This window comes from Saccostrea echinata, unplaced genomic scaffold (assembly GCF_033153115.1).
Source record: "Saccostrea echinata isolate AGI-Se365-2 ecotype Australia unplaced genomic scaffold, CSIRO_AGI_Sech_v1 ptg000056l, whole genome shotgun sequence".
NCBI lineage: Eukaryota > Metazoa > Mollusca > Bivalvia > Ostreida > Ostreidae > Saccostrea > Saccostrea echinata.
In genome coordinates, this window is record NW_026889805.1 from 653,873 (window position 1) to 680,962 (window position 27,090).

General features: G+C 39.1%; 1 long non-coding RNA gene across 1 annotated transcript in view; it reads left to right on the forward strand.

Annotated features, from left to right (window-relative positions):
• The first annotated feature begins 238 nt into the window (after positions 1-238).
• LOC133173431 (uncharacterized) overlaps positions 239-27,090 on the forward strand; it is a 34,565-nt gene continuing 7,713 nt past the window's right edge. Inside the window, exons 1-2 of the long non-coding RNA XR_009719044.1 lie at positions 239-305; positions 3,690-3,766. This is a non-coding gene — a long non-coding RNA (uncharacterized LOC133173431). The remainder of the gene's footprint in view (positions 306-3,689; positions 3,767-27,090) is intronic.

Below are 27,090 nucleotides of genomic sequence, written 5' to 3' on the forward strand. Positions count from 1 at the left end.
TAATACAAATTTACATGTTGCATTACTAATATACCCTCAGCGGGCATTCATGTCCTATGTACATATTTCTAGTTCTTTCTCCATATACAAACTCTCTAGTTCTTCCACCCTTGTCTTTTTTACTTAAACAGGGGACACCAATTCTCTGAATTAGCTTGTCATCCATTAAAGGCAAAAATAAAATCTGGTGCACTAGTATATGAAGAATTTGTTTATATAATAAGTTAAGGGGATTTTTTTTTCAGGTGTGCATGATGCAAGTTCTTGGATTGTGTGTAGTCTGTGAAATTCACATTTATTCTAGGGTAAGTATGTTTAATGTCAATTTTTTCTTCAATCTACTTTGTTGTTCGAGCATTAATCTTTATTAGGTCACCCGAGTCACTCAGGTGACCTATTGCTATCCATTCTCATCCGTCGGCGTGCGTCGTGCGTTAACATTTGGAACATTTTTAGCTTCTTCTCTGAAACCGCTTAACCAATTTCAACCAAATTTGGCATATAGCATCTATGGGTGAAGGGGAACAAAAATTGTGAATTTCATGGTCCCTGCCCCCCTGGGGCCTGAGGGGTGGGGCTAAAACCACCAAAATTCATGCAATCTTTAAAAATCTTCTTCTTTACTCCTGGACATCAAGCAGTCAAACTGTTGGCATGATTGTAATAAGCATTGAGCCCTCTACCAAAATTGTGAAATTCATGGCCCCAGGGTCAGGGGTTCTGGCCCCAGGGTGGGGCTATATAGATCATATAGTGAAAGTGCATTATTTCTTTGAAAATCTTCTTCTCTGCTCCTGGGTATTAAATAAGGTAACTAAGTACATAGTTATGAAGAGCAAGACTGCCTCTTCCAAAATTGTGAAATTCATGGCCCCAGGGTCAGGGGTTCTGGTGTTAGGGCGGGGCTCTATTGATTATATAGTGAAAATGCATTAATTCTTTGAAAATCTTCTTCTCTGCCCCTGGGTATTAAATAAAGTAACTAAGTTCATAGTTATGATGAACAAGAGTGCCTCTTCCAAAATTATGAAATTCATGGCCCCAGGGTCAGAGGTTCTGGCCCCAGGGTGGGGCTATATAGATCATATAGTGAAAGTGCATTATTTCTTTGAAAATCTTCTTCTCTGCTCCTAGGTATTAAATAAGGTAACTAAGTACATAGTTATGATGAGCAAGAGTGCCTTTTCCAAAATTGTGAAATTCATGGCCCCGGGGTTAGGGGTTCTGGTGTAAGGGCCGGGCTCTATTGATTATATAGGGAAAATGCATTAATTCTTTGAAAATCTTCTTCTCTGCTCCTGGGTATTAAATAAAGTAACTAAGTACCTAGTTATGATGAGCAAGAGTGCCTCTTCCAAAATTGTGAAATTCATGGCCCCAGGGTCAGTGGTTCTGGCCCCAGGGTGGGGCTATATAGATCATATAGTGAAAATGCATTAATTCTTTGAAAATCTTCTTCTCTGCTCCTGGGTATTAAATAAGGTAACTAAGTACATAGTTATGATGAGCAAGAGTGCCTCTTCCAAAATTGTGAAATTCATGGCCCCGGGGTTAGGGGTTCTGGTGTAAGGGCCTGGCTCTATTGATTATATAGGGAAAATTCATTAATTCTTTGAAAATCTTCTTCTCTGCTCCTGGGTATTAAATAAAGTAACTAAGTACATAGTTATGATGAGCAAGAGAGCCTCTTCCAAAATTGTGAATTTCATGGCCCCAGGGTCAGGGGTTCTGGTGTTACGACGGGGCTCTATCGACTATATAGTGAAAATGCATTAATTCTTTGAAAATCTTCTCCTCTGCTCCTGGGCATTAAGGTGATAAACTAAGTACCTAGTTATGATGAGGAGGTGGACCCCTTCCAGAATTGTGAAAGCCATGGTCCCTGGGTCAGGGGTTCTGGTGTTAGGGCGGGGCTCTATTGATTATATAGTGAAAATGCATTAATTCTTTGAAAATCTTCTCCTCTGCTCCTGGGCATTAAGTTGATAAACTAAGTACCTAGTTATGATGAGGAGGTGGACCCCTTCCAGAATTATGAAAGCCATGGCCCCTGGGTCAGGGGTTCTGGTGTTAGGGCGGGGCTCTATTGATTATATAGTGAAAATGCATTAATTCTTTGAAAATCTTCCTCTCTGCTCCTGGGTATTATTTAAACAAACTAAGTGCATGGTTATGATGCATAAGGATGCCTTTTCAAAAATCATGAATTTCATGGCCCCAGGGTCAGGGGTTCTGGTGTTAGGGTGGGGCTCTATTGATTATATAGTGAAAATGCATTGATTCTTTGAAAATCTTCTTCTCTGCTACTGGAGATTATTTAAACAAACTAAGTGCATGGTTATGGTGCATAAGGATGCCTTTTTAAAAATTGTGAATTTCATGGCCCCAGGGTCAGGGGTTCCGGTGTTAGGGCGGTGCTCTATTGATTTTATAGTGAAAATGCATTGATTCTATGAAAATCTTCTTCTTTGCTACTGGAGATTATTTAAACAAACTAAGTGCATGATTATGATAGGCAAGGATGCCTCTTCCAAAATTTTTAAATACATGGCCTCAGTTTTTGGGGTTCTTGAGGAGGGAGGGGGGCTCTATTGATTATATAATGAAAATGCATTAATTCTATTAATTAATCATTAACTAATCCTGTCTGCTCCTTAGTGTTGAGCTGATAAATAAATTGCTTAGCTATGATGAAGATGGGAGCTTCGAACAGAATTTTTAAATCTTGTGGTCCTAGGGTCAGGGGTTCTGGCATAACGAGGGGGGGGGGGGCCTTTTGATAATATAGTGGAAAAGTGTTAATTCTTTGAAGTCCATAGTTATGATGATGAGGGTAACTCTTCCAAATTTGTAAATTTCTTGACCCTTGGTCTTGGGTTCTGGTGTTAGGGTAAGGCTTTGTTGAATCTGTAGTGAAAATGCATTGTACCTGTGAAATTCTTCTCTTCTTCTGGGCATATCGAAAGCAAACTGAGTAAAAGTTTAAATGATATGAGTAAGCGTATTTCTACCAGATTTTTGAACATCTGGACAATTTGTCTAAGCATTCTGGTCCTGGACAGGGCTCTATTAATTTGTATTCTACTGAGAGAAGTTATTCCCCTTTTCCATTCACCTTTGATAATTAATCACTGTAAATAATGTATTTGAAAGGTTAATAGAATAAGATAATTATGCAAGAATGTTTATCGTATAATTCAAAAAGTACTTTCTTAGTTTTAATAATCAGGCAGACCTGTAAGTAATAGATAAATAAAAATGAGACAAAAATAACTTATGAAAAGTTCTTCAAAGACCAGAAGAGAGGTCAATGCTAGAGGTCTTAATATGGGTTTAAAAATAGTAAAGAAGCACTAATAGTTTGTTAATAGTCTGCATGGTGATAATGTTAAGTGGGGGACAGATTAGAACTTAAGTTATGAGTTGATACTGAATACTAGACTAATTATTTTGATTATCCTGATCTTCCTTACTTCTCTTGCTTTAGGGCAACAAAGCTTCATCTGTCAGTGTATTTAACTTCTAAATTGTTGTATTATACTCAGGTGACCGTTAAGGACCTTGGGCCTCTTGTTTTTTTTTTTGTCATTATCTGCTGAAAGTCTCATTACTTCATGAATTTAGTTAAAAGCTTTATTGTAATAAATGATGTAAATATTGCCTTGTGTGAGACCTAAAGTCATTAACAGGATCAGAACTTCCTTGCTGTCCCTGAGAACAGACAATAATGGAATTGAAAGCAGTTATTTGCCCTACTTTAATAAAGGTAAGGCTACTTGTTCCTGCCAAATGGCCATGGGTTGTAGTTGATAGGTACAGCTTAGGTCCTGCATATTCTATAGATTCGGCTTTGAGGTCATCATTTTCTGTTAAGTGGGTTTGATTAGAGGGTGGTGTTTTTGGTGAGGTTTGGGTTAGAGGGAGGTATTTTAAGTTAGTATTTTTTATTTGATTGGTTAAACTTTTCATTTGATTGGTTAAGCTTCTTGTCGTCATTTTGTGTTAGGAGAGGGTGGTGGGAAGTTGGTCTATTTAGCTTGCGGGATCATCATTTTCTGTTAGAAGGTTTGGGTTAGAGGGAGGTATTTTAAGTTAGTCTTTTCTATTTGATTGGTTAAAGTTCTTTTCATTTGATTGGTTAAGCTTCTTGACATCATTTTGTGTTAGGAGAGGGTGGTGGGAGGTTGGTCTGTTTAGCTTGTGGGGTCATCATTTTCTGTTAGAAGGTTTGGGTTAGAGGGAGGTATTTTAAGTTAGTCTTTTGTATTTGATTGGTTAAAGTTCTTTTCATTTGATTGGTTAAGCTTCTTGACGTCATTTTGTGTTAGGAGAGGGCGGTGGGAGGTTGGTCTATTTAGCTTGTGGGGTCATCATTTTCTGTTAGAAGGTTTGGGTTAGAGGGAGGTATTTTAAGTTAGTCTTTTCTATTTGATTGGTTAAAGTTCTTTTCATTTGATTGGTTAAGCTTCTTGACGTCATTTTGTGTTAGAAGAGGGCGGTGGGAGGTTGGTCTATTTAGCTTGTGGGGTCATCATTTTCTGTTAGAAGGTTTGGGTTAGAGGGAGGTATTTTAAGTTAGTCTTTTCTATTTGATTGGTTAAAGTTCTTTTCATTTGATTGGTTAAGCTTCTTGACATCATTTCGTGTTAGGAGAGGGCGGTGGGAGGTTGGTCTATTTAGCTTGTGGGGTCATCATTTTCTGTTAGAAGGTTTGGGTTAGAGGGAGGTATTTTAAGTTAGTCTTTTCTATTTGATTGGTTAAAGTTCTTTTCATTTGATTGGTTAAGCTTCTTGACGTCATTTTGTGTTAGGAGAGGGCGGTGGGAGGTTGGTCTATTTAGCTTGTGGGGTCATCATTTTCTGTTAGAAGGTTTGGGTTAGAGGGAGGTATTTTAAGTTAGTCTTTTGTATTTGATTGGTTAAAGTTCTTTTCATTTGATTGGTTAAGCTTCTTGACGTCATTTTGTGTTAGGAGAGGGCGGTGGGAGGTTGGTCTATTTAGCTTGTGGGGTCATCATTTTCTGTTAGAAGGTTTGGGTTAGAGGGAGGTATTTTAAGTTAGTCTTTTGTATTTGATTGGTTAAAGTTCTTTTCATTTGATTGGTTAAGCTTCTTGACGTCATTTTGTGTTAGGAGAGGGCGGTGGGAGGTTGGTCTATTTAGCTTGTGGGGTCATCATTTTCTGTTAGAAGGTTTGGGTTAGAGGGAGGTATTTTTAGTAAGTCTTTTCTATTTGATTGGTTAAAGTTCTTTTCATTTGATTGGTTAAGCTTCTTGACGTCATTTTGTGTTAGGAGAGGGCGGTGGGAGGTTGGTCTATTTAGCTTGTGGGGTCATCATTTTCTGTTAGAAGGTTTGGGTTAGAGGGAGGTATTTTAAGTTAATCTCCTTGTATTTGATTGGTTAAGCTCCTTGGGGATCAGGAACTTAGAGAATAGATCCTCAGCCCAATAAGGGCTTGTCGTAAGAGGCGACAGAAGGGTGTAGTTTAAGGGGTAGACTTAGGCTCTGAATTTTCTGAGAGGCTGGACTTTAAGTTGGTGTGTGCTTAAAAAGTACAACCTCCCAGAAAATTCTTCCCTTTAGGTGTTAGGAGGGTTTGGTTAGAAGAGGGTCTTTTTAGTTATTCTGTTTGTATTTGATTGGTTAAAGTTCTTTTCATTTGATTGGTTAAGCTTCTTGACGTCATTTTGTGTTAGGAGAGGGCGGTGGGAGGTTGGTCTATTTAGCTTGTGGGGTCATCATTTTCTGTTAGAAGGTTTGGGTTAGAGGGAGGTATTTTAAGTTAGTCTTTTGTATTTGATTGGTTAAAGTTCTTTTCATTTGATTGGTTAAGCTTCTTGACGTCATTTTGTGTTAGGAGAGGGCGGTGGGAGGTTGGTCTATTTAGCTTGTGGGGTCATCATTTTCTGTTAGAAGGTTTGGGTTAGAGGGAGGTATTTTAAGTTAGTCTTTTGTATTTGATTGGTTAAAGTTCTTTTCATTTGATTGGTTAAGCTTCTTGACGTCATTTTGTGTTAGGAGAGGGCGGTGGGAGGTTGGTCTATTTAGCTTGTGGGGTCATCATTTTCTGTTAGAAGGTTTGGGTTAGAGGGAGGTATTTTAAGTTAGTCTTTTGTATTTGATTGGTTAAAGTTCTTTTCATTTGATTGGTTAAGCTTCTTGACGTCATTTTGTGTTAGGAGAGGGCGGTGGGAGGTTGGTCTATTTAGCTTGTGGGGTCATCATTTTCTGTTAGAAGGTTTGGGTTAGAGGGAGGTATTTTAAGTTAATCTCCTTGTATTTGATTGGTTAAGCTCCTTGGGGATCAGGAACTTAGAGAATAGATCCTCAGCCCAATAGGGGCTTGTCGTAAGAGGCGACAGAAGGGTGTAGTTTAAGGGGTAGACTTAGGCTCTGAATTTTCTGAGGGGCTGGACTTTAAGTTGGTGTGTGCTTAAAAAGTACAACCTCCCAGAAAATTCTTCCCTTTAGGTGTTAGGAGGGTTTGGTTAGAAGAGGGTCTTTTTAGTTATTCTGTTTGTATTTGATTGGTTAAAGTTCTTTTCATTTGATTGGTTAAGCTTCTTGACGTCATTTTGTGTTAGGAGAGGGCGGTGGGAGGTTGGTCTATTTAGCTTGTGGGGTCATCATTTTCTGTTAGAAGGTTTGGGTTAGAGGGAGGTATTTTAAGTTAGTCTTTTGTATTTGATTGGTTAAAGTTCTTTTCATTTGATTGGTTAAGCTTCTTGACGTCATTTTGTGTTAGGAGAGGGCGGTGGGAGGTTGGTCTATTTAGCTTGTGGGGTCATCATTTTCTGTTAGAAGGTTTGGGTTAGAGGGAGGTATTTTAAGTTAGTCTTTTGTATTTGATTGGTTAAAGTTCTTTTCATTTGATTGGTTAAGCTTCTTGACGTCATTTTGTGTTAGGAGAGGGCGGTGGGAGGTTGGTCTATTTAGCTTGTGGGGTCATCATTTTCTGTTAGAAGGTTTGGGTTAGAGGGAGGTATTTTAAGTTAGTCTTTTGTATTTGATTGGTTAAAGTTCTGTTCATTTGATTGGTTAAGCTTCTTGACGTCATTTTGTGTTAGGAGAGGGCGGTGGGAGGTTGGTCTATTTAGCTTGTGGGGTCATCATTTTCTGTTAGAAGGTTTGGGTTAGAGGGAGGTATTTTAAGTTAGTCTTTTGTATTTGATTGGTTAAAGTTCTTTTCATTTGATTGGTTAAGCTTCTTGACGTCATTTTGTGTTAGGAGAGGGCGGTGGGAGGTTGGTCTATTTAGCTTGTGGGGTCATCATTTTCTGTTAGAAGGTTTGGGTTAGAGGGAGGTATTTTAAGTTAGTCTTTTGTATTTGATTGGTTAAAGTTCTTTTCATTTGATTGGTTAAGCTTCTTGACGTCATTTTGTGTTAGGAGAGGGCGGTGGGAGGTTGGTCTATTTAGCTTGTGGGGTCATCATTTTCTGTTAGAAGGTTTGGGTTAGAGGGAGGTATTTTAAGTTAGTCTTTTGTATTTGATTGGTTAAAGTTCTTTTCATTTGATTGGTTAAGCTTCTTGACGTCATTTTGTGTTAGGAGAGGGCGGTGGGAGGTTGGTCTATTTAGCTTGTGGGGTCATCATTTTCTGTTAGAAGGTTTGGGTTAGAGGGAGGTATTTTAAGTTAGTCTTTTGTATTTGATTGGTTAAAGTTCTTTTCATTTGATTGGTTAAGCTTCTTGACGTCATTTTGTGTTAGGAGAGGGCGGTGGGAGGTTGGTCTATTTAGCTTGTGGGGTCATCATTTTCTGTTAGAAGGTTTGGGTTAGAGGGAGGTATTTTAAGTTAGTCTTTTCTATTTGATTGGTTAAAGTTCTTTTCATTTGATTGATTAAGCTTCTTGACATCATTTTGTGTTAGGAGAGGGCGGTGGGAGGTTGGTCTATTTAGCTTGTGGGGTCATCATTTTCTGTTAGAAGGTTTGGGTTAGAGGGAGGTATTTTAAGTTAGTCTTTTGTATTTGATTGGTTAAAGTTCTTTTCATTTGATTGGTTAAGCTTCTTGACGTCATTTTGTGTTAGGAGAGGGCGGTGGGAGGTTGGTCTATTTAGCTTGTGGGGTCATCATTTTCTGTTAGAAGGTTTGGGTTAGAGGGAGGTATTTTAAGTTAGTCTTTTGTATTTGATTGGTTAAAGTTCTTTTCATTTGATTGGTTAAGCTTCTTGACGTCATTTTGTGTTAGGAGAGGGCGGTGGGAGGTTGGTCTATTTAGCTTGTGGGGTCATCATTTTCTGTTAGAAGGTTTGGGTTAGAGGGAGGTATTTTAAGTTAATCTCCTTGTATTTGATTGGTTAAGCTCCTTGGGGATCAGGAACTTAGAGAATAGATCCTCAGCCCAATAGGGGCTTGTCGTAAGAGGCGACAGAAGGGTGTAGTTTAAGGGGTAGACTTAGGCTCTGAATTTTCTGAGAGGCTGGACTTTAAGTTGGTGTGTGCTTAAAAAGTACAACCTCCCAGAAAATTCTTCCCTTTAGGTGTTAGGAGGGTTTGGTTAGAAGAGGGTCTTTTTAGTTATTCTGTTTGTATTTGATTGGTTAAAGTTCTTTTCATTTGATTGGTTAAGCTTCTTGACGTCATTTTGTGTTAGGAGAGGGCGGTGGGAGGTTGGTCTATTTAGCTTGTGGGGTCATCATTTTCTGTTAGAAGGTTTGGGTTAGAGGGAGGTATTTTAAGTTAGTCTTTTGTATTTGATTGGTTAAAGTTCTTTTCATTTGATTGGTTAAGCTTCTTGACATCATTTTGTGTTAGGAGAGGGCGGTGGGAGGTTGGTCTATTTAGCTTGTGGGGTCATCATTTTCTGTTAGAAGGTTTGGGTTAGAGGGAGGTATTTTAAGTTAGTCTTTTGTATTTGATTGGTTAAAGTTCTTTTCATTTGATTGGTTAAGCTTCTTGACGTCATTTTGTGTTAGGAGAGGGCGGTGGGAGGTTGGTCTATTTAGCTTGTGGGGTCATCATTTTCTGTTAGAAGGTTTGGGTTAGAGGGAGGTATTTTAAGTTAGTCTTTTGTATTTGATTGGTTAAAGTTCTTTTCATTTGATTGGTTAAGCTTCTTGACGTCATTTTGTGTTAGGAGAGGGCGGTGGGAGGTTGGTCTATTTAGCTTGTGGGGTCATCATTTTCTGTTAGAAGGTTTGGGTTAGAGGGAGGTATTTTTAGTAAGTCTTTTCTATTTGATTGGTTAAAGTTCTTTTCATTTGATTGGTTAAGCTTCTTGACGTCATTTTGTGTTAGGAGAGGGCGGTGGGAGGTTGGTCTATTTAGCTTGTGGGGTCATCATTTTCTGTTAGAAGGTTTGGGTTAGAGGGAGGTATTTTAAGTTAATCTCCTTGTATTTGATTGGTTAAGCTCCTTGGGGATCAGGAACTTAGAGAATAGATCCTCAGCCCAATAGGGGCTTGTCGTAAGAGGCGACAGAAGGGTGTAGTTTAAGGGGTAGACTTAGGCTCTGAATTTTCTGAGGGGCTGGACTTTAAGTTGGTGTGTGCTTAAAAAGTACAACCTCCCAGAAAATTCTTCCCTTTAGGTGTTAGGAGGGTTTGGTTAGAAGAGGGTCTTTTTAGTTATTCTGTTTGTATTTGATTGGTTAAAGTTCTTTTCATTTGATTGGTTAAGCTTCTTGACGTCATTTTGTGTTAGGAGAGGGCGGTGGGAGGTTGGTCTATTTAGCTTGTGGGGTCATCATTTTCTGTTAGAAGGTTTGGGTTAGAGGGAGGTATTTTAAGTTAGTCTTTTGTATTTGATTGGTTAAAGTTCTTTTCATTTGATTGGTTAAGCTTCTTGACGTCATTTTGTGTTAGGAGAGGGCGGTGGGAGGTTGGTCTATTTAGCTTGTGGGGTCATCATTTTCTGTTAGAAGGTTTGGGTTAGAGGGAGGTATTTTAAGTTAGTCTTTTGTATTTGATTGGTTAAAGTTCTTTTCATTTGATTGGTTAAGCTTCTTGACGTCATTTTGTGTTAGGAGAGGGCGGTGGGAGGTTGGTCTATTTAGCTTGTGGGGTCATCATTTTCTGTTAGAAGGTTTGGGTTAGAGGGAGGTATTTTAAGTTAGTCTTTTCTATTTGATTGGTTAAAGTTCTTTTCATTTGATTGGTTAAGCTTCTTGACATCATTTTGTGTTAGGAGAGGGCGGTGGAAGGTTGGTCTATTTAGCTTGTGGGGTCATCATTTTCTGTTAGAAGGTTTGGGTTAGAGGGAGGTATTTTAAGTTAGTCTTTTGTATTTGATTGGTTAAAGTTCTTTTCATTTGATTGGTTAAGCTTCTTGACGTCATTTTGTGTTAGGAGAGGGCGGTGGGAGGTTGGTCTATTTAGCTTGTGGGGTCATCATTTTCTGTTAGAAGGTTTGGGTTAGAGGGAGGTATTTTAAGTTAGTCTTTTCTATTTGATTGGTTAAAGTTCTTTTCATTTGATTGGTTAAGCTTCTTGACGTCATTTTGTGTTAGGAGAGGGCGGTGGGAGGTTGGTCTATTTAGCTTGTGGGGTCATCATTTTCTGTTAGAAGGTTTGGGTTAGAGGGAGGTATTTTAAGTTAGTCTTTTCTATTTGATTGGTTAAAGTTCTTTTCATTTGATTGGTTAAGCTTCTTGACATCATTTTGTGTTAGGAGAGGGCGGTGGGAGGTTGGTCTATTTAGCTTGTGGGGTCATCATTTTCTGTTAGAAGGTTTGGGTTAGAGGGAGGTATTTTAAGTTAGTCTTTTCTATTTGATTGGTTAAAGTTCTTTTCATTTGATTGGTTAAGCTTCTTGACGTCATTTTGTGTTAGGAGAGGGCGGTGGGAGGTTGGTCTATTTAGCTTGTGGGGTCATCATTTTCTGTTAGAAGGTTTGGGTTAGAGGGAGGTATTTTAAGTTAGTCTTTTCTATTTGATTGGTTAAAGTTCTTTGCATTTGATTGGTTAAGCTTCTTGACGTCATTTTGTGTTAGGAGAGGGCGGTGGGAGGTTGGTCTATTTAGCTTGTGGGGTCATCATTTTCTGTTAGAAGGTTTGGGTTAGAGGGAGGTATTTTAAGTTAATCTCCTTGTATTTGATTGGTTAAGCTCCTTGGGGATCAGGAACTTAGAGAATAGATCCTCAGCCCAATAGGGGCTTGTCGTAAGAGGCGACAGAAGGGTGTAGTTTAAGGGGTAGACTTAGGCTCTGAATTTTCTGAGAGGCTGGACTTTAAGTTGGTGTGTGCTTGAAAAGTACAACCTCCCAGAAAATTCTTCCCTTTAGGTGTTAGGAGGGTTTGGTTAGAAGAGGGTCTTTTTAGTTATTCTGTTTGTATTTGATTGGTTAAAGTTCTTTTCATTTGATTGGTTAAGCTTCTTGACGTCATTTTGTGTTAGGAGAGGGCGGTGGGAGGTTGGTCTATTTAGCTTGTGGGGTCATCATTTTCTGTTAGAAGGTTTGGGTTAGAGGGAGGTATTTTAAGTTAGTCTTTTGTATTTGATTGGTTAAAGTTCTTTTCATTTGATTGGTTAAGCTTCTTGACGTCATTTTGTGTTAGGAGAGGGCGGTGGGAGGTTGGTCTATTTAGCTTGTGGGGTCATCATTTTCTGTTAGAAGGTTTGGGTTAGAGGGAGGTATTTTAAGTTAGTCTTTTGTATTTGATTGGTTAAAGTTCTTTTCATTTGATTGGTTAAGCTTCTTGACGTCATTTTGTGTTAGGAGAGGGCGGTGGGAGGTTGGTCTATTTAGCTTGTGGGGTCATCATTTTCTGTTAGAAGGTTTGGGTTAGAGGGAGGTATTTTAAGTTAGTCTTTTCTATTTGATTGGTTAAAGTTCTTTTCATTTGATTGGTTAAGCTTCTTGACATCATTTTGTGTTAGGAGAGGGCGGTGGGAGGTTGGTCTATTTAGCTTGTGGGGTCATCATTTTCTGTTAGAAGGTTTGGGTTAGAGGGAGGTATTTTAAGTTAGTCTTTTCTATTTGATTGGTTAAAGTTCTTTTCATTTGATTGGTTAAGCTTCTTGACGTCATTTTGTGTTAGGAGAGGGCGGTGGGAGGTTGGTCTATTTAGCTTGTGGGGTCATCATTTTCTGTTAGAAGGTTTGGGTTAGAGGGAGGTATTTTAAGTTAGTCTTTTGTATTTGATTGGTTAAAGTTCTTTTCATTTGATTGGTTAAGCTTCTTGACGTCATTTTGTGTTAGGAGAGGGCGGTGGGAGGTTGGTCTATTTAGCTTGTGGGGTCATCATTTTCTGTTAGAAGGTTTGGGTTAGAGGGAGGTATTTTAAGTTAGTCTTTTCTATTTGATTGGTTAAAGTTCTTTGCATTTGATTGGTTAAGCTTCTTGACGTCATTTTGTGTTAGGAGAGGGCGGTGGGAGGTTGGTCTATTTAGCTTGTGGGGTCATCATTTTCTGTTAGAAGGTTTGGGTTAGAGGGAGGTATTTTAAGTTAATCTCCTTGTATTTGATTGGTTAAGCTCCTTGGGGATCAGGAACTTAGAGAATAGATCCTCAGCCCAATAGGGGCTTGTCGTAAGAGGCGACAGAAGGGTGTAGTTTAAGGGGTAGACTTAGGCTCTGAATTTTCTGAGAGGCTGGACTTTAAGTTGGTGTGTGCTTAAAAAGTACAACCTCCCAGAAAATTCTTCCCTTTAGGTGTTAGGAGGGTTTGGTTAGAAGAGGGTCTTTTTAGTTATTCTGTTTGTATTTGATTGGTTAAAGTTCTTTTCATTTGATTGGTTAAGCTTCTTGACGTCATTTTGTGTTAGGAGAGGGCGGTGGGAGGTTGGTCTATTTAGCTTGTGGGGTCATCATTTTCTGTTAGAAGGTTTGGGTTAGAGGGAGGTATTTTAAGTTAGTCTTTTCTATTTGATTGGTTAAAGTTCTTTTCATTTGATTGGTTAAGCTTCTTGACGTCATTTTGTGTTAGGAGAGGGCGGTGGGAGGTTGGTCTATTTAGCTTGTGGGGTCATCATTTTCTGTTAGAAGGTTTGGGTTAGAGGGAGGTATTTTAAGTTAGTCTTTTGTATTTGATTGGTTAAAGTTCTTTTCATTTGATTGGTTAAGCTTCTTGACGTCATTTTGTGTTAGGAGAGGGCGGTGGGAGGTTGGTCTATTTAGCTTGTGGGGTCATCATTTTCTGTTAGAAGGTTTGGGTTAGAGGGAGGTATTTTAAGTTAGTCTTTTGTATTTGATTGGTTAAAGTTCTTTTCATTTGATTGGTTAAGCTTCTTGACGTCATTTTGTGTTAGGAGAGGGCGGTGGGAGGTTGGTCTATTTAGCTTGTGGGGTCATCATTTTCTGTTAGAAGGTTTGGGTTAGAGGGAGGTATTTTTAGTAAGTCTTTTCTATTTGATTGGTTAAAGTTCTTTTCATTTGATTGGTTAAGCTTCTTGACGTCATTTTGTGTTAGGAGAGGGCGGTGGGAGGTTGGTCTATTTAGCTTGTGGGGTCATCATTTTCTGTTAGAAGGTTTGGGTTAGAGGGAGGTATTTTAAGTTAATCTCCTTGTATTTGATTGGTTAAGCTCCTTGGGGATCAGGAACTTAGAGAATAGATCCTCAGCCCAATAGGGGCTTGTCGTAAGAGGCGACAGAAGGGTGTAGTTTAAGGGGTAGACTTAGGCTCTGAATTTTCTGAGAGGCTGGACTTTAAGTTGGTGTGTGCTTAAAAAGTACAACCTCCCAGAAAATTCTTCCCTTTAGGTGTTAGGAGGGTTTGGTTAGAAGAGGGTCTTTTTAGTTATTCTGTTTGTATTTGATTGGTTAAAGTTCTTTTCATTTGATTGGTTAAGCTTCTTGACGTCATTTTGTGTTAGGAGAGGGCGGTGGGAGGTTGGTCTATTTAGCTTGTGGGGTCATCATTTTCTGTTAGAAGGTTTGGGTTAGAGGGAGGTATTTTAAGTTAGTCTTTTGTATTTGATTGGTTAAAGTTCTTTTCATTTGATTGGTTAAGCTTCTTGACGTCATTTTGTGTTAGGAGAGGGCGGTGGGAGGTTGGTCTATTTAGCTTGTGGGGTCATCATTTTCTGTTAGAAGGTTTGGGTTAGAGGGAGGTATTTTAAGTTAGTCTTTTGTATTTGATTGGTTAAAGTTCTTTTCATTTGATTGGTTAAGCTTCTTGACGTCATTTTGTGTTAGGAGAGGGCGGTGGGAGGTTGGTCTATTTAGCTTGTGGGGTCATCATTTTCTGTTAGAAGGTTTGGGTTAGAGGGAGGTATTTTTAGTAAGTCTTTTCTGTTTGATTGGTTATTTTCTATTTGATTGGTTAAAGTTCTTTTCATTTGATTGGTTAAGCTTCCTGACGTCATTTTGTGTTAGGAGAGGGCGGTGGGAGGTTGGTCTATTTAGCTTGTGGGGTCATCATTTTCTGTTAGAAGGTTTGGGTTAGAGGGAGGTATTTTAAGTTAATCTCCTTGTATTTGATTGGTTAAGCTCCTTGGGGATCAGGAACTTAGAGAATAGATCCTCAGCCCAATAGGGGCTTGTCGTAAGAGGCGACAGAAGGGTGTAGTTTAAGGGGTAGACTTAGGCTCTGAATTTTCTGAGAGGCTGGACTTTAAGTTGGTGTGTGCTTAAAAAGTACAACCTCCCAGAAAATTCTTCCCTTTAGGTGTTAGGAGGGTTTGGTTAGAAGAGGGTCTTTTTAGTTATTCTGTTTGTATTTGATTGGTTAAAGTTCTTTTCATTTGATTGGTTAAGCTTCTTGACGTCATTTTGTGTTAGGAGAGGGCGGTGGGAGGTTGGTCTATTTAGCTTGTGGGGTCATCATTTTCTGTTAGAAGGTTTGGGTTAGAGGGAGGTATTTTAAGTTAGTCTTTTCTATTTGATTGGTTAAAGTTCTTTTCATTTGATTGGTTAAGCTTCTTGACGTCATTTTGTGTTAGGAGAGGGCGGTGGGAGGTTGGTCTATTTAGCTTGTGGGGTCATCATTTTCTGTTAGAAGGTTTGGGTTAGAGGGAGGTATTTTAAGTTAGTCTTTTGTATTTGATTGGTTAAAGTTCTTTTCATTTGATTGGTTAAGCTTCTTGACGTCATTTTGTGTTAGGAGAGGGCGGTGGGAGGTTGGTCTATTTAGCTTGTGGGGTCATCATTTTCTGTTAGAAGGTTTGGGTTAGAGGGAGGTATTTTAAGTTAGTCTTTTGTATTTGATTGGTTAAAGTTCTTTTCATTTGATTGGTTAAGCTTCTTGACGTCATTTTGTGTTAGGAGAGGGCGGTGGGAGGTTGGTCTATTTAGCTTGTGGGGTCATCATTTTCTGTTAGAAGGTTTGGGTTAGAGGGAGGTATTTTAAGTTAGTCTTTTCTATTTGATTGATTAAAGTTCTTTTCATTTGATTGGTTAAGCTTCTTGACGTCATTTTGTGTTAGGAGAGGGCGGTGGGAGGTTGGTCTATTTAGCTTGTGGGGTCATCATTTTCTGTTAGAAGGTTTGGGTTAGAGGGAGGTATTTTAAGTTAATCTCCTTGTATTTGATTGGTTAAGCTCCTTGGGGATCAGGAACTTAGAGAATAGATCCTCAGCCCAATAGGGGCTTGTCGTAAGAGGCGACAGAAGGGTGTAGTTTAAGGGGTAGACTTAGGCTCTGAATTTTCTGAGAGGCTGGACTTTAAGTTGGTGTGTGCTTAAAAAGTACAACCTCCCAGAAAATTCTTCCCTTTAGGTGTTAGGAGGGTTTGGTTAGAAGAGGGTCTTTTTAGTTATTCTGTTTGTATTTGATTGGTTAAAGTTCTTTTCATTTGATTGGTTAAGCTTCTTGACGTCATTTTGTGTTAGGAGAGGGCGGTGGGAGGTTGGTCTATTTAGCTTGTGGGGTCATCATTTTCTGTTAGAAGGTTTGGGTTAGAGGGAGGTATTTTAAGTTAGTCTTTTGTATTTGATTGGTTAAAGTTCTTTTCATTTGATTGGTTAAGCTTCTTGACGTCATTTTGTGTTAGGAGAGGGCGGTGGGAGGTTGGTCTATTTAGCTTGTGGGGTCATCATTTTCTGTTAGAAGGTTTGGGTTAGAGGGAGGTATTTTAAGTTAGTCTTTTGTATTTGATTGGTTAAAGTTCTTTTCATTTGATTGGTTAAGCTTCTTGACGTCATTTTGTGTTAGGAGAGGGCGGTGGGAGGTTGGTCTATTTAGCTTGTGGGGTCATCATTTTCTGTTAGAAGGTTTGGGTTAGAGGGAGGTATTTTAAGTTAGTCTTTTGTATTTGATTGGTTAAAGTTCTTTTCATTTGATTGGTTAAGCTTCTTGACATCATTTTGTGTTAGGAGAGGGCGGTGGGAGGTTGGTCTATTTAGCTTGTGGGGTCATCATTTTCTGTTAGAAGGTTTGGGTTAGAGGGAGGTATTTTAAGTTAGTCTTTTCTATTTGATTGGTTAAAGTTCTTTTCATTTGATTGGTTATGCTTCTTGACGTCATTTTGTGTTAGGAGAGGGCGGTGGGAGGTTGGTCTATTTAGCTTGTGGGGTCATCATTTTCTGTTAGAAGGTTTGGGTTAGAGGGAGGTATTTTAAGTTAGTCTTTTCTATTTGATTGGTTAAAGTTCTTTTCATTTGATTGGTTAAGCTTCTTGACATCATTTTGTGTTAGGAGAGGGCGGTGGGAGGTTGGTCTATTTAGCTTGTGGGGTCATCATTTTCTGTTAGAAGGTTTGGGTTAGAGGGAGGTATTTTAAGTTAGTCTTTTCTATTTGATTGGTTAAAGTTCTTTTCATTTGATTGGTTAAGCTTCTTGACGTCATTTTGTGTTAGGAGAGGGCGGTGGGAGGTTGGTCTATTTAGCTTGTGGGGTCATCATTTTCTGTTAGAAGGTTTGGGTTAGAGGGAGGTATTTTAAGTTAGTCTTTTCTATTTGATTGGTTAAAGTTCTTTGCATTTGATTGGTTAAGCTTCTTGACGTCATTTTGTGTTAGGAGAGGGCGGTGGGAGGTTGGTCTATTTAGCTTGTGGGGTCATCATTTTCTGTTAGAAGGTTTGGGTTAGAGGGAGGTATTTTAAGTTAATCTCCTTGTATTTGATTGGTTAAGCTCCTTGGGGATCAGGAACTTAGAGAATAGATCCTCAGCCCAATAGGGGCTTGTCGTAAGAGGTGACAGAAGGGTGTAGTTTAAGGGGTAGACTTAGGCTCTGAATTTTCTGAGAGGCTGGACTTTAAGTTGGTGTGTGCTTAAAAAGTACAACCTCCCAGAAAATTCTTCCCTTTAGGTGTTAGGAGGGTTTGGTTAGAAGAGGGTCTTTTTAGTTATTCTGTTTGTATTTGATTGGTTAAAGTTCTTTTCATTTGATTGTTTAAGCTTCTTGACGTCATTTTGTGTTAGGAGAGGGCGGTGGGAGGTTGGTCTATTTAGCTTGTGGGGTCATCATTTTCTGTTAGAAGGTTTGGGTTAGAGGGAGGTATTTTAAGTTAGTCTTTTGTATTTGATTGGTTAAAGTTCTTTTCATTTGATTGGTTAAGCTTCTTGACGTCATTTTGTGTTAGGAGAGGGCGGTGGGAGGTTGGTCTATTTAGCTTGTGGGGTCATCATTTTCTGTTAGAAGGTTTGGGTTAGAGGGAGGTATTTTAAGTTAATCTCCTTGTATTTGATTGGTTAAAGTTCTTTTCATTTGATTGGTTAAGCTTCTTGACGTCATTTTGTGTTAGGAGAGGGCGGTGGGAGGTTGGTCTATTTAGCTTGTGGGGTCATCATTTTCTGTTAGAAGGTTTGGGTTAGAGGGAGGTATTTTTAGTAAGTCTTTTCTATTTGATTGGTTAAAGTTCTTTTCATTTGATTGGTTAAGCTTCTTGACGTCATTTTGTGTTAGGAGAGGGCGGTGGGAGGTTGGTCTATTTAGCTTGTGGGGTCATCATTTTCTGTTAGAAGGTTTGGGTTAGAGGGAGGTATTTTAAGTTAATCTCCTTGTATTTGATTGGTTAAGCTCCTTGGGGATCAGGAACTTAGAGAATAGATCCTCAGCCCAATAGGGGCTTGTCGTAAGAGGCGACAGAAGGGTGTAGTTTAAGGGGTAGACTTAGGCTCTGAATTTTCTGAGAGGCTGGACTTTAAGTTGGTGTGTGCTTAAAAAGTACAACCTCCCAGAAAATTCTTCCCTTTAGGTGTTAGGAGGGTTTGGTTAGAAGAGGGTCTTTTTAGTTATTCTGTTTGTATTTGATTGGTTAAAGTTCTTTTCATTTGATTGTTTAAGCTTCTTGACGTCATTTTGTGTTAGGAGAGGGCGGTGGGAGGTTGGTCTATTTAGCTTGTGGGGTCATCATTTTCTGTTAGAAGGTTTGGGTTAGAGGGAGGTATTTTAAGTTAGTCTTTTGTATTTGATTGGTTAAAGTTCTTTTCATTTGATTGGTTAAGCTTCTTGACGTCATTTTGTGTTAGGAGAGGGCGGTGGGAGGTTGGTCTATTTAGCTTGTGGGGTCATCATTTTCTGTTAGAAGGTTTGGGTTAGAGGGAGGTATTTTAAGTTAGTCTTTTGTATTTGATTGGTTAAAGTTCTTTTCATTTGATTGGTTAAGCTTCTTGACGTCATTTTGTGTTAGGAGAGGGCGGTGGGAGGTTGGTCTATTTAGCTTGTGGGGTCATCATTTTCTGTTAGAAGGTTTGGGTTAGAGGGAGGTATTTTTAAGTAAGTCTTTTCTGTTTGATTGGTTATTTTCTATTTGATTGGTTAAAGTTCTTTTCATTTGATTGGTTAAGCTTCCTGACGTCATTTTGTGTTAGGAGAGGGCGGTGGGAGGTTGGTCTATTTAGCTTGTGGGGTCATCATTTTCTGTTAGAAGGTTTGGGTTAGAGGGAGGTATTTTAAGTTAATCTCCTTGTATTTGATTGGTTAAGCTCCTTGGGGATCAGGAACTTAGAGAATAGATCCTCAGCCCAATAGGGGCTTGTCGTAAGAGGCGACAGAAGGGTGTAGTTTAAGGGGTAGACTTAGGCTCTGAATTTTCTGAGAGGCTGGACTTTAAGTTGGTGTGTGCTTAAAAAGTACAACCTCCCAGAAAATTCTTCCCTTTAGGTGTTAGGAGGGTTTGGTTAGAAGAGGGTCTTTTTAGTTATTCTGTTTGTATTTGATTGGTTAAAGTTCTTTTCATTTGATTGGTTAAGCTTCTTGACGTCATTTTGTGTTAGGAGAGGGCGGTGGGAGGTTGGTCTATTTAGCTTGTGGGGTCATCATTTTCTGTTAGAAGGTTTGGGTTAGAGGGAGGTATTTTAAGTTAGTCTTTTCTATTTGATTGGTTAAAGTTCTTTTCATTTGATTGGTTAAGCTTCTTGACGTCATTTTGTGTTAGGAGAGGGCGGTGGGAGGTTGGTCTATTTAGCTTGTGGGGTCATCATTTTCTGTTAGAAGGTTTGGGTTAGAGGGAGGTATTTTAAGTTAGTCTTTTGTATTTGATTGGTTAAAGTTCTTTTCATTTGATTGGTTAAGCTTCTTGACGTCATTTTGTGTTAGGAGAGGGCGGTGGGAGGTTGGTCTATTTAGCTTGTGGGGTCATCATTTTCTGTTAGAAGGTTTGGGTTAGAGGGAGGTATTTTAAGTTAGTCTTTTGTATTTGATTGGTTAAAGTTCTTTTCATTTGATTGGTTAAGCTTCTTGACATCATTTTGTGTTAGGAGAGGGCGGTGGGAGGTTGGTCTATTTAGCTTGTGGGGTCATCATTTTCTGTTAGAAGGTTTGGGTTAGAGGGAGGTATTTTAAGTTAGTTTTTTTGTATTTGATTGGTTAAAGTTCTTTTCATTTGATTGGTTAAGCTTCTTGACGTCATTTTGTGTTAGGAGAGGGCGGTGGGAGGTTGGTCTATTTAGCTTGTGGGGTCATCATTTTCTGTTAGAAGGTTTGGGTTAGAGGGAGGTATTTTAAGTTAGTCTTTTCTATTTGATTGGTTAAAGTTCTTTTCATTTGATTGGTTATGCTTCTTGACGTCATTTTGTGTTAGGAGAGGGCGGTGGGAGGTTGGTCTATTTAGCTTGTGGGGTCATCATTTTCTGTTAGAAGGTTTGGGTTAGAGGGAGGTATTTTAAGTTAGTCTTTTCTATTTGATTGGTTAAAGTTCTTTTCATTTGATTGGTTAAGCTTCTTGACATCATTTTGTGTTAGGAGAGGGCGGTGGGAGGTTGGTCTATTTAGCTTGTGGGGTCATCATTTTCTGTTAGAAGGTTTGGGTTAGAGGGAGGTATTTTAAGTTAGTCTTTTCTATTTGATTGGTTAAAGTTCTTTTCATTTGATTGGTTAAGCTTCTTGACGTCATTTTGTGTTAGGAGAGGGCGGTGGGAGGTTGGTCTATTTAGCTTGTGGGGTCATCATTTTCTGTTAGAAGGTTTGGGTTAGAGGGAGGTATTTTAAGTTAGTCTTTTCTATTTGATTGGTTAAAGTTCTTTGCATTTGATTGGTTAAGCTTCTTGACGTCATTTTGTGTTAGGAGAGGGCGGTGGGAGGTTGGTCTATTTAGCTTGTGGGGTCATCATTTTCTGTTAGAAGGTTTGGGTTAGAGGGAGGTATTTTAAGTTAATCTCCTTGTATTTGATTGGTTAAGCTCCTTGGGGATCAGGAACTTAGAGAATAGATCCTCAGCCCAATAGGGGCTTGTCGTAAGAGGCGACAGAAGGGTGTAGTTTAAGGGGTAGACTTAGGCTCTGAATTTTCTGAGAGGCTGGACTTTAAGTTGGTGTGTGCTTAAAAAGTACAACCTCCCAGAAAATTCTTCCCTTTAGGTGTTAGGAGGGTTTGGTTAGAAGAGGGTCTCTTTAGTTATTCTGTTTGTATTTGATTGGTTAAAGTTCTTTTCATTTGATTGTTTAAGCTTCTTGACGTCATTTTGTGTTAGGAGAGGGCGGTGGGAGGTTGGTCTATTTAGCTTGTGGGGTCATCATTTTCTGTTAGAAGGTTTGGGTTAGAGGGAGGTATTTTAAGTTAGTCTTTTGTATTTGATTGGTTAAAGTTCTTTTCATTTGATTGGTTAAGCTTCTTGACGTCATTTTGTGTTAGGAGAGGGCGGTGGGAGGTTGGTCTATTTAGCTTGTGGGGTCATCATTTTCTGTTAGAAGGTTTGGGTTAGAGGGAGGTATTTTAAGTTAGTCTTTTGTATTTGATTGGTTAAAGTTCTTTTCATTTGATTGGTTAAGCTTCTTGACGTCATTTTGTGTTAGGAGAGGGCGGTGGGAGGTTGGTCTATTTAGCTTGTGGGGTCATCATTTTCTGTTAGAAGGTTTGGGTTAGAGGGAGGTATTTTTAGTAAGTCTTTTCTATTTGATTGGTTAAAGTTCTTTTCATTTGATTGGTTAAGCTTCTTGACGTCATTTTGTGTTAGGAGAGGGCGGTGGGAGGTTGGTCTATTTAGCTTGTGGGGTCATCATTTTCTGTTAGAAGGTTTGGGTTAGAGGGAGGTATTTTAAGTTAATCTCCTTGTATTTGATTGGTTAAGCTCCTTGGGGATCAGGAACTTAGAGAATAGATCCTCAGCCCAATAGGGGCTTGTCGTAAGAGGCGACAGAAGGGTGTAGTTTAAGGGGTAGACTTAGGCTCTGAATTTTCTGAGAGGCTGGACTTTAAGTTGGTGTGTGCTTAAAAAGTACAACCTCCCAGAAAATTCTTCCCTTTAGGTGTTAGGAGGGTTTGGTTAGAAGAGGGTCTTTTTAGTTATTCTGTTTGTATTTGATTGGTTAAAGTTCTTTTCATTTGATTGTTTAAGCTTCTTGACGTCATTTTGTGTTAGGAGAGGGCGGTGGGAGGTTGGTCTATTTAGCTTGTGGGGTCATCATTTTCTGTTAGAAGGTTTGGGTTAGAGGGAGGTATTTTAAGTTAGTCTTTTCTATTTGATTGGTTAAAGTTCTTTTCATTTGATTGGTTAAGCTTCTTGACGTCATTTTGTGTTAGGAGAGGGCGGTGGGAGGTTGGTCTATTTAGCTTGTGGGGTCATCATTTTCTGTTAGAAGGTTTGGGTTAGAGGGAGGTATTTTAAGTTAGTCTTTTGTATTTGATTGGTTAAAGTTCTTTTCATTTGATTGGTTAAGCTTCTTGACGTCATTTTGTGTTAGGAGAGGGCGGTGGGAGGTTGGTCTATTTAGCTTGTGGGGTCATCATTTTCTGTTAGAAGGTTTGGGTTAGAGGGAGGTATTTTTAGTAAGTCTTTTCTGTTTGATTGGTTATTTTCTATTTGATTGGTTAAAGTTCTTTTCATTTGATTGGTTAAGCTTCCTGACGTCATTTTGTGTTAGGAGAGGGCGGTGGGAGGTTGGTCTATTTAGCTTGTGGGGTCATCATTTTCTGTTAGAAGGTTTGGGTTAGAGGGAGGTATTTTAAGTTAATCTCCTTGTATTTGATTGGTTAAGCTCCTTGGGGATCAGGAACTTAGAGAATAGATCCTCAGCCCAATAGGGGCTTGTCGTAAGAGGCGACAGAAGGGTGTAGTTTAAGGGGTAGACTTAGGCTCTGAATTTTCTGAGAGGCTGGACTTTAAGTTGGTGTGTGCTTAAAAAGTACAACCTCCCAGAAAATTCTTCCCTTTAGGTGTTAGGAGGGTTTGGTTAGAAGAGGGTCTTTTTAGTTATTCTGTTTGTATTTGATTGGTTAAAGTTCTTTTCATTTGATTGGTTAAGCTTCTTGACGTCATTTTGTGTTAGGAGAGGGCGGTGGGAGGTTGGTCTATTTAGCTTGTGGGGTCATCATTTTCTGTTAGAAGGTTTGGGTTAGAGGGAGGTATTTTAAGTTAGTCTTTTCTATTTGATTGGTTAAAGTTCTTTGCATTTGATTGGTTAAGCTTCTTGACGTCATTTTGTGTTAGGAGAGGGCGGTGGGAGGTTGGTCTATTTAGCTTGTGGGGTCATCATTTTCTGTTAGAAGGTTTGGGTTAGAGGGAGGTATTTTAAGTTAGTCTTTTGTATTTGATTGGTTAAAGTTCTTTTCATTTGATTGGTTAAGCTTCTTGACGTCATTTTGTGTTAGGAGAGGGCGGTGGGAGGTTGGTCTATTTAGCTTGTGGGGTCATCATTTTCTGTTAGAAGGTTTGGGTTAGAGGGAGGTATTTTAAGTTAATCTCCTTGTATTTGATTGGTTAAAGTTCTTTTCATTTGATTGGTTAAGCTTCTTGACGTCATTTTGTGTTAGGAGAGGGCGGTGGGAGGTTGGTCTATTTAGCTTGTGGGGTCATCATTTTCTGTTAGAAGGTTTGGGTTAGAGGGAGGTATTTTTAGTAAGTCTTTTCTATTTGATTGGTTAAAGTTCTTTTCATTTGATTGGTTAAGCTTCTTGACGTCATTTTGTGTTAGGAGAGGGCGGTGGGAGGTTGGTCTATTTAGCTTGTGGGGTCATCATTTTCTGTTAGAAGGTTTGGGTTAGAGGGAGGTATTTTAAGTTAATCTCCTTGTATTTGATTGGTTAAGCTCCTTGGGGATCAGGAACTTAGAGAATAGATCCTCAGCCCAATAGGGGCTTGTCGTAAGAGGCGACAGAAGGGTGTAGTTTAAGGGGTAGACTTAGGCTCTGAATTTTCTGAGAGGCTGGACTTTAAGTTGGTGTGTGCTTAAAAAGTACAACCTCCCAGAAAATTCTTCCCTTTAGGTGTTAGGAGGGTTTGGTTAGAAGAGGGTCTTTTTAGTTATTCTGTTTGTATTTGATTGGTTAAAGTTCTTTTCATTTGATTGGTTAAGCTTCTTGACGTCATTTTGTGTTAGGAGAGGGCGGTGGGAGGTTGGTCTATTTAGCTTGTGGGGTCATCATTTTCTGTTAGAAGGTTTGGGTTAGAGGGAGGTATTTTAAGTTAGTCTTTTGTATTTGATTGGTTAAAGTTCTTTTCATTTGATTGGTTAAGCTTCTTGACGTCATTTTGTGTTAGGAGAGGGCGGTGGGAGGTTGGTCTATTTAGCTTGTGGGGTCATCATTTTCTGTTAGAAGGTTTGGGTTAGAGGGAGGTATTTTAAGTTAGTCTTTTGTATTTGATTGGTTAAAGTTCTTTTCATTTGATTGGTTAAGCTTCTTGACGTCATTTTGTGTTAGGAGAGGGCGGTGGGAGGTTGGTCTATTTAGCTTGTGGGGTCATCATTTTCTGTTAGAAGGTTTGGGTTAGAGGGAGGTATTTTTAGTAAGTCTTTTGTATTTGATTGGTTAAAGTTCTTTTCATTTGATTGGTTAAGCTTCTTGACGTCATTTTGTGTTAGGAGAGGGCGGTGGGAGGTTGGTCTATTTAGCTTGTGGGGTCATCATTTTCTGTTAGAAGGTTTGGGTTAGAGGGAGGTATTTTAAGTTAATCTCCTTGTATTTGATTGGTTAAGCTCCTTGGGGATCAGGAACTTAGAGAATAGATCCTCAGCCCAATAGGGGCTTGTCGTAAGAGGCGACAGAAGGGTGTAGTTTAAGGGGTAGACTTAGGCTCTGAATTTTCTGAGAGGCTGGACTTTAAGTTGGTGTGTGCTTAAAAAGTACAACCTCCCAGAAAATTCTTTCCTTTAGGTGTTAGGAGGGTTTGGTTAGAAGAGGGTCTTTTTAGTTATTCTGTTTGTATTTGATTGGTTAAAGTTCTTTTCATTTGATTGGTTAAGCTTCTTGACGTCATTTTGTGTTAGGAGAGGGCGGTGGGAGGTTGGTCTATTTAGCTTGTGGGGTCATCATTTTCTGTTAGAAGGTTTGGGTTAGAGGGAGGTATTTTAAGTTAGTCTTTTCTATTTGATTGGTTAAAGTTCTTTTCATTTGATTGGTTAAGCTTCTTGACGTCATTTTGTGTTAGGAGAGGGCGGTGGGAGGTTGGTCTATTTAGCTTGTGGGGTCATCATTTTCTGTTAGAAGGTTTGGGTTAGAGGGAGGTATTTTAAGTTAGTCTTTTGTATTTGATTGGTTAAAGTTCTTTTCATTTGATTGGTTAAGCTTCTTGACGTCATTTTGTGTTAGGAGAGGGCGGTGGGAGGTTGGTCTATTTAGCTTGTGGGGTCATCATTTTCTGTTAGAAGGTTTGGGTTAGAGGGAGGTATTTTTAGTAAGTCTTTTCTATTTGATTGGTTATTTTCTATTTGATTGGTTAAAGTTCTTTTCATTTGATTGGTTAAGCTTCTTGACGTCATTTTGTGTTAGGAGAGGGCGGTGGGAGGTTGGTCTATTTAGCTTGTGGGGTCATCATTTTCTGTTAGAAGGTTTGGGTTAGAGGGAGGTATTTTAAGTTAATCTCCTTGTATTTGATTGGTTAAGCTCCTTGGGGATCAGGAACTTAGAGAATAGATCCTCAGCCCAATAGGGGCTTGTCGTAAGAGGCGACAGAAGGGTGTAGTTTAAGGGGTAGACTTAGGCTCTGAATTTTCTGAGAGGCTGGACTTTAAGTTGGTGTGTGCTTAAAAAGTACAACCTCCCAGAAAATTCTTCCCTTTAGGTGTTAGGAGGGTTTGGTTAGAAGAGGGTCTTTTTAGTTATTCTGTTTGTATTTGATTGGTTAAAGTTCTTTTCATTTGATTGGTTAAGCTTCTTGACGTCATTTTGTGTTAGGAGAGGGCGGTGGGAGGTTGGTCTATTTAGCTTGTGGGGTCATCATTTTCTGTTAGAAGGTTTGGGTTAGAGGGAGGTATTTTAAGTTAGTCTTTTCTATTTGATTGGTTAAAGTTCTTTTCATTTGATTGGTTAAGCTTCTTGACGTCATTTTGTGTTAGGAGAGGGCGGTGGGAGGTTGGTCTATTTAGCTTGTGGGGTCATCATTTTCTGTTAGAAGGTTTGGGTTAGAGGGAGGTATTTTAAGTTAGTCTTTTCTATTTGATTGGTTAAAGTTCTTTTCATTTGATTGGTTAAGCTTCTTGACGTCATTTTGTGTTAGGAGAGGGCGGTGGGAGGTTGGTCTATTTAGCTTGTGGGGTCATCATTTTCTGTTAGAAGGTTTGGGTTAGAGGGAGGTATTTTAAGTTAGTCTTTTGTATTTGATTGGTTAAAGTTCTTTTCATTTGATTGGTTAAGCTTCTTGACATCATTTTGTGTTAGGAGAGGGCGGTGGGAGGTTGGTCTATTTAGCTTGTGGGGTCATCATTTTCTGTTAGAAGGTTTGGGTTAGAGGGAGGTATTTTAAGTTAGTTTTTTTGTATTTGATTGGTTAAAGTTCTTTTCATTTGATTGGTTAAGCTTCTTGACGTCATTTTGTGTTAGGAGAGGGCGGTGGGAGGTTGGTCTATTTAGCTTGTGGGGTCATCATTTTCTGTTAGAAGGTTTGGGTTAGAGGGAGGTATTTTAAGTTAGTCTTTTCTATTTGATTGGTTAAAGTTCTTTTCATTTGATTGGTTATGCTTCTTGACGTCATTTTGTGTTAGGAGAGGGCGGTGGGAGGTTGGTCTATTTAGCTTGTGGGGTCATCATTTTCTGTTAGAAGGTTTGGGTTAGAGGGAGGTATTTTAAGTTAGTCTTTTCTATTTGATTGCTTAAAGTTCTTTTCATTTGATTGGTTAAGCTTCTTGACATCATTTTGTGTTAGGAGAGGGCGGTGGGAGGTTGGTCTATTTAGCTTGTGGGGTCATCATTTTCTGTTAGAAGGTTTGGGTTAGAGGGAGGTATTTTAAGTTAGTCTTTTGTATTTGATTGGTTAAAGTTCTTTTCATTTGATTGGTTAAGCTTCTTGACGTCATTTTGTGTTAGGAGAGGGCGGTGGGAGGTTGGTCTATTTAGCTTGTGGGGTCATCATTTTCTGTTAGAAGGTTTGGGTTAGAGGGAGGTATTTTAAGTTAGTCTTTTCTATTTGATTGGTTAAAGTTCTTTGCATTTGATTGGTTAAGCTTCTTGACGTCATTTTGTGTTAGGAGAGGGCGGTGGGAGGTTGGTCTATTTAGCTTGTGGGGTCATCATTTTCTGTTAGAAGGTTTGGGTTAGAGGGAGGTATTTTAAGTTAATCTCCTTGTATTTGATTGGTTAAGCTCCTTGGGGATCAGGAACTTAGAGAATAGATCCTCAGCCCAATAGGGGCTTGTCGTAAGAGGCGACAGAAGGGTGTAGTTTAAGGGGTAGACTTAGGCTCTGAATTTTCTGAGAGGCTGGACTTTAAGTTGGTGTGTGCTTAAAAAGTACAACCTCCCAGAAAATTCTTCCCTTTAGGTGTTAGGAGGGTTTGGTTAGAAGAGGGTCTCTTTAGTTATTCTGTTTGTATTTGATTGGTTAAAGTTCTTTTCATTTGATTGTTTAAGCTTCTTGACGTCATTTTGTGTTAGGAGAGGGCGGTGG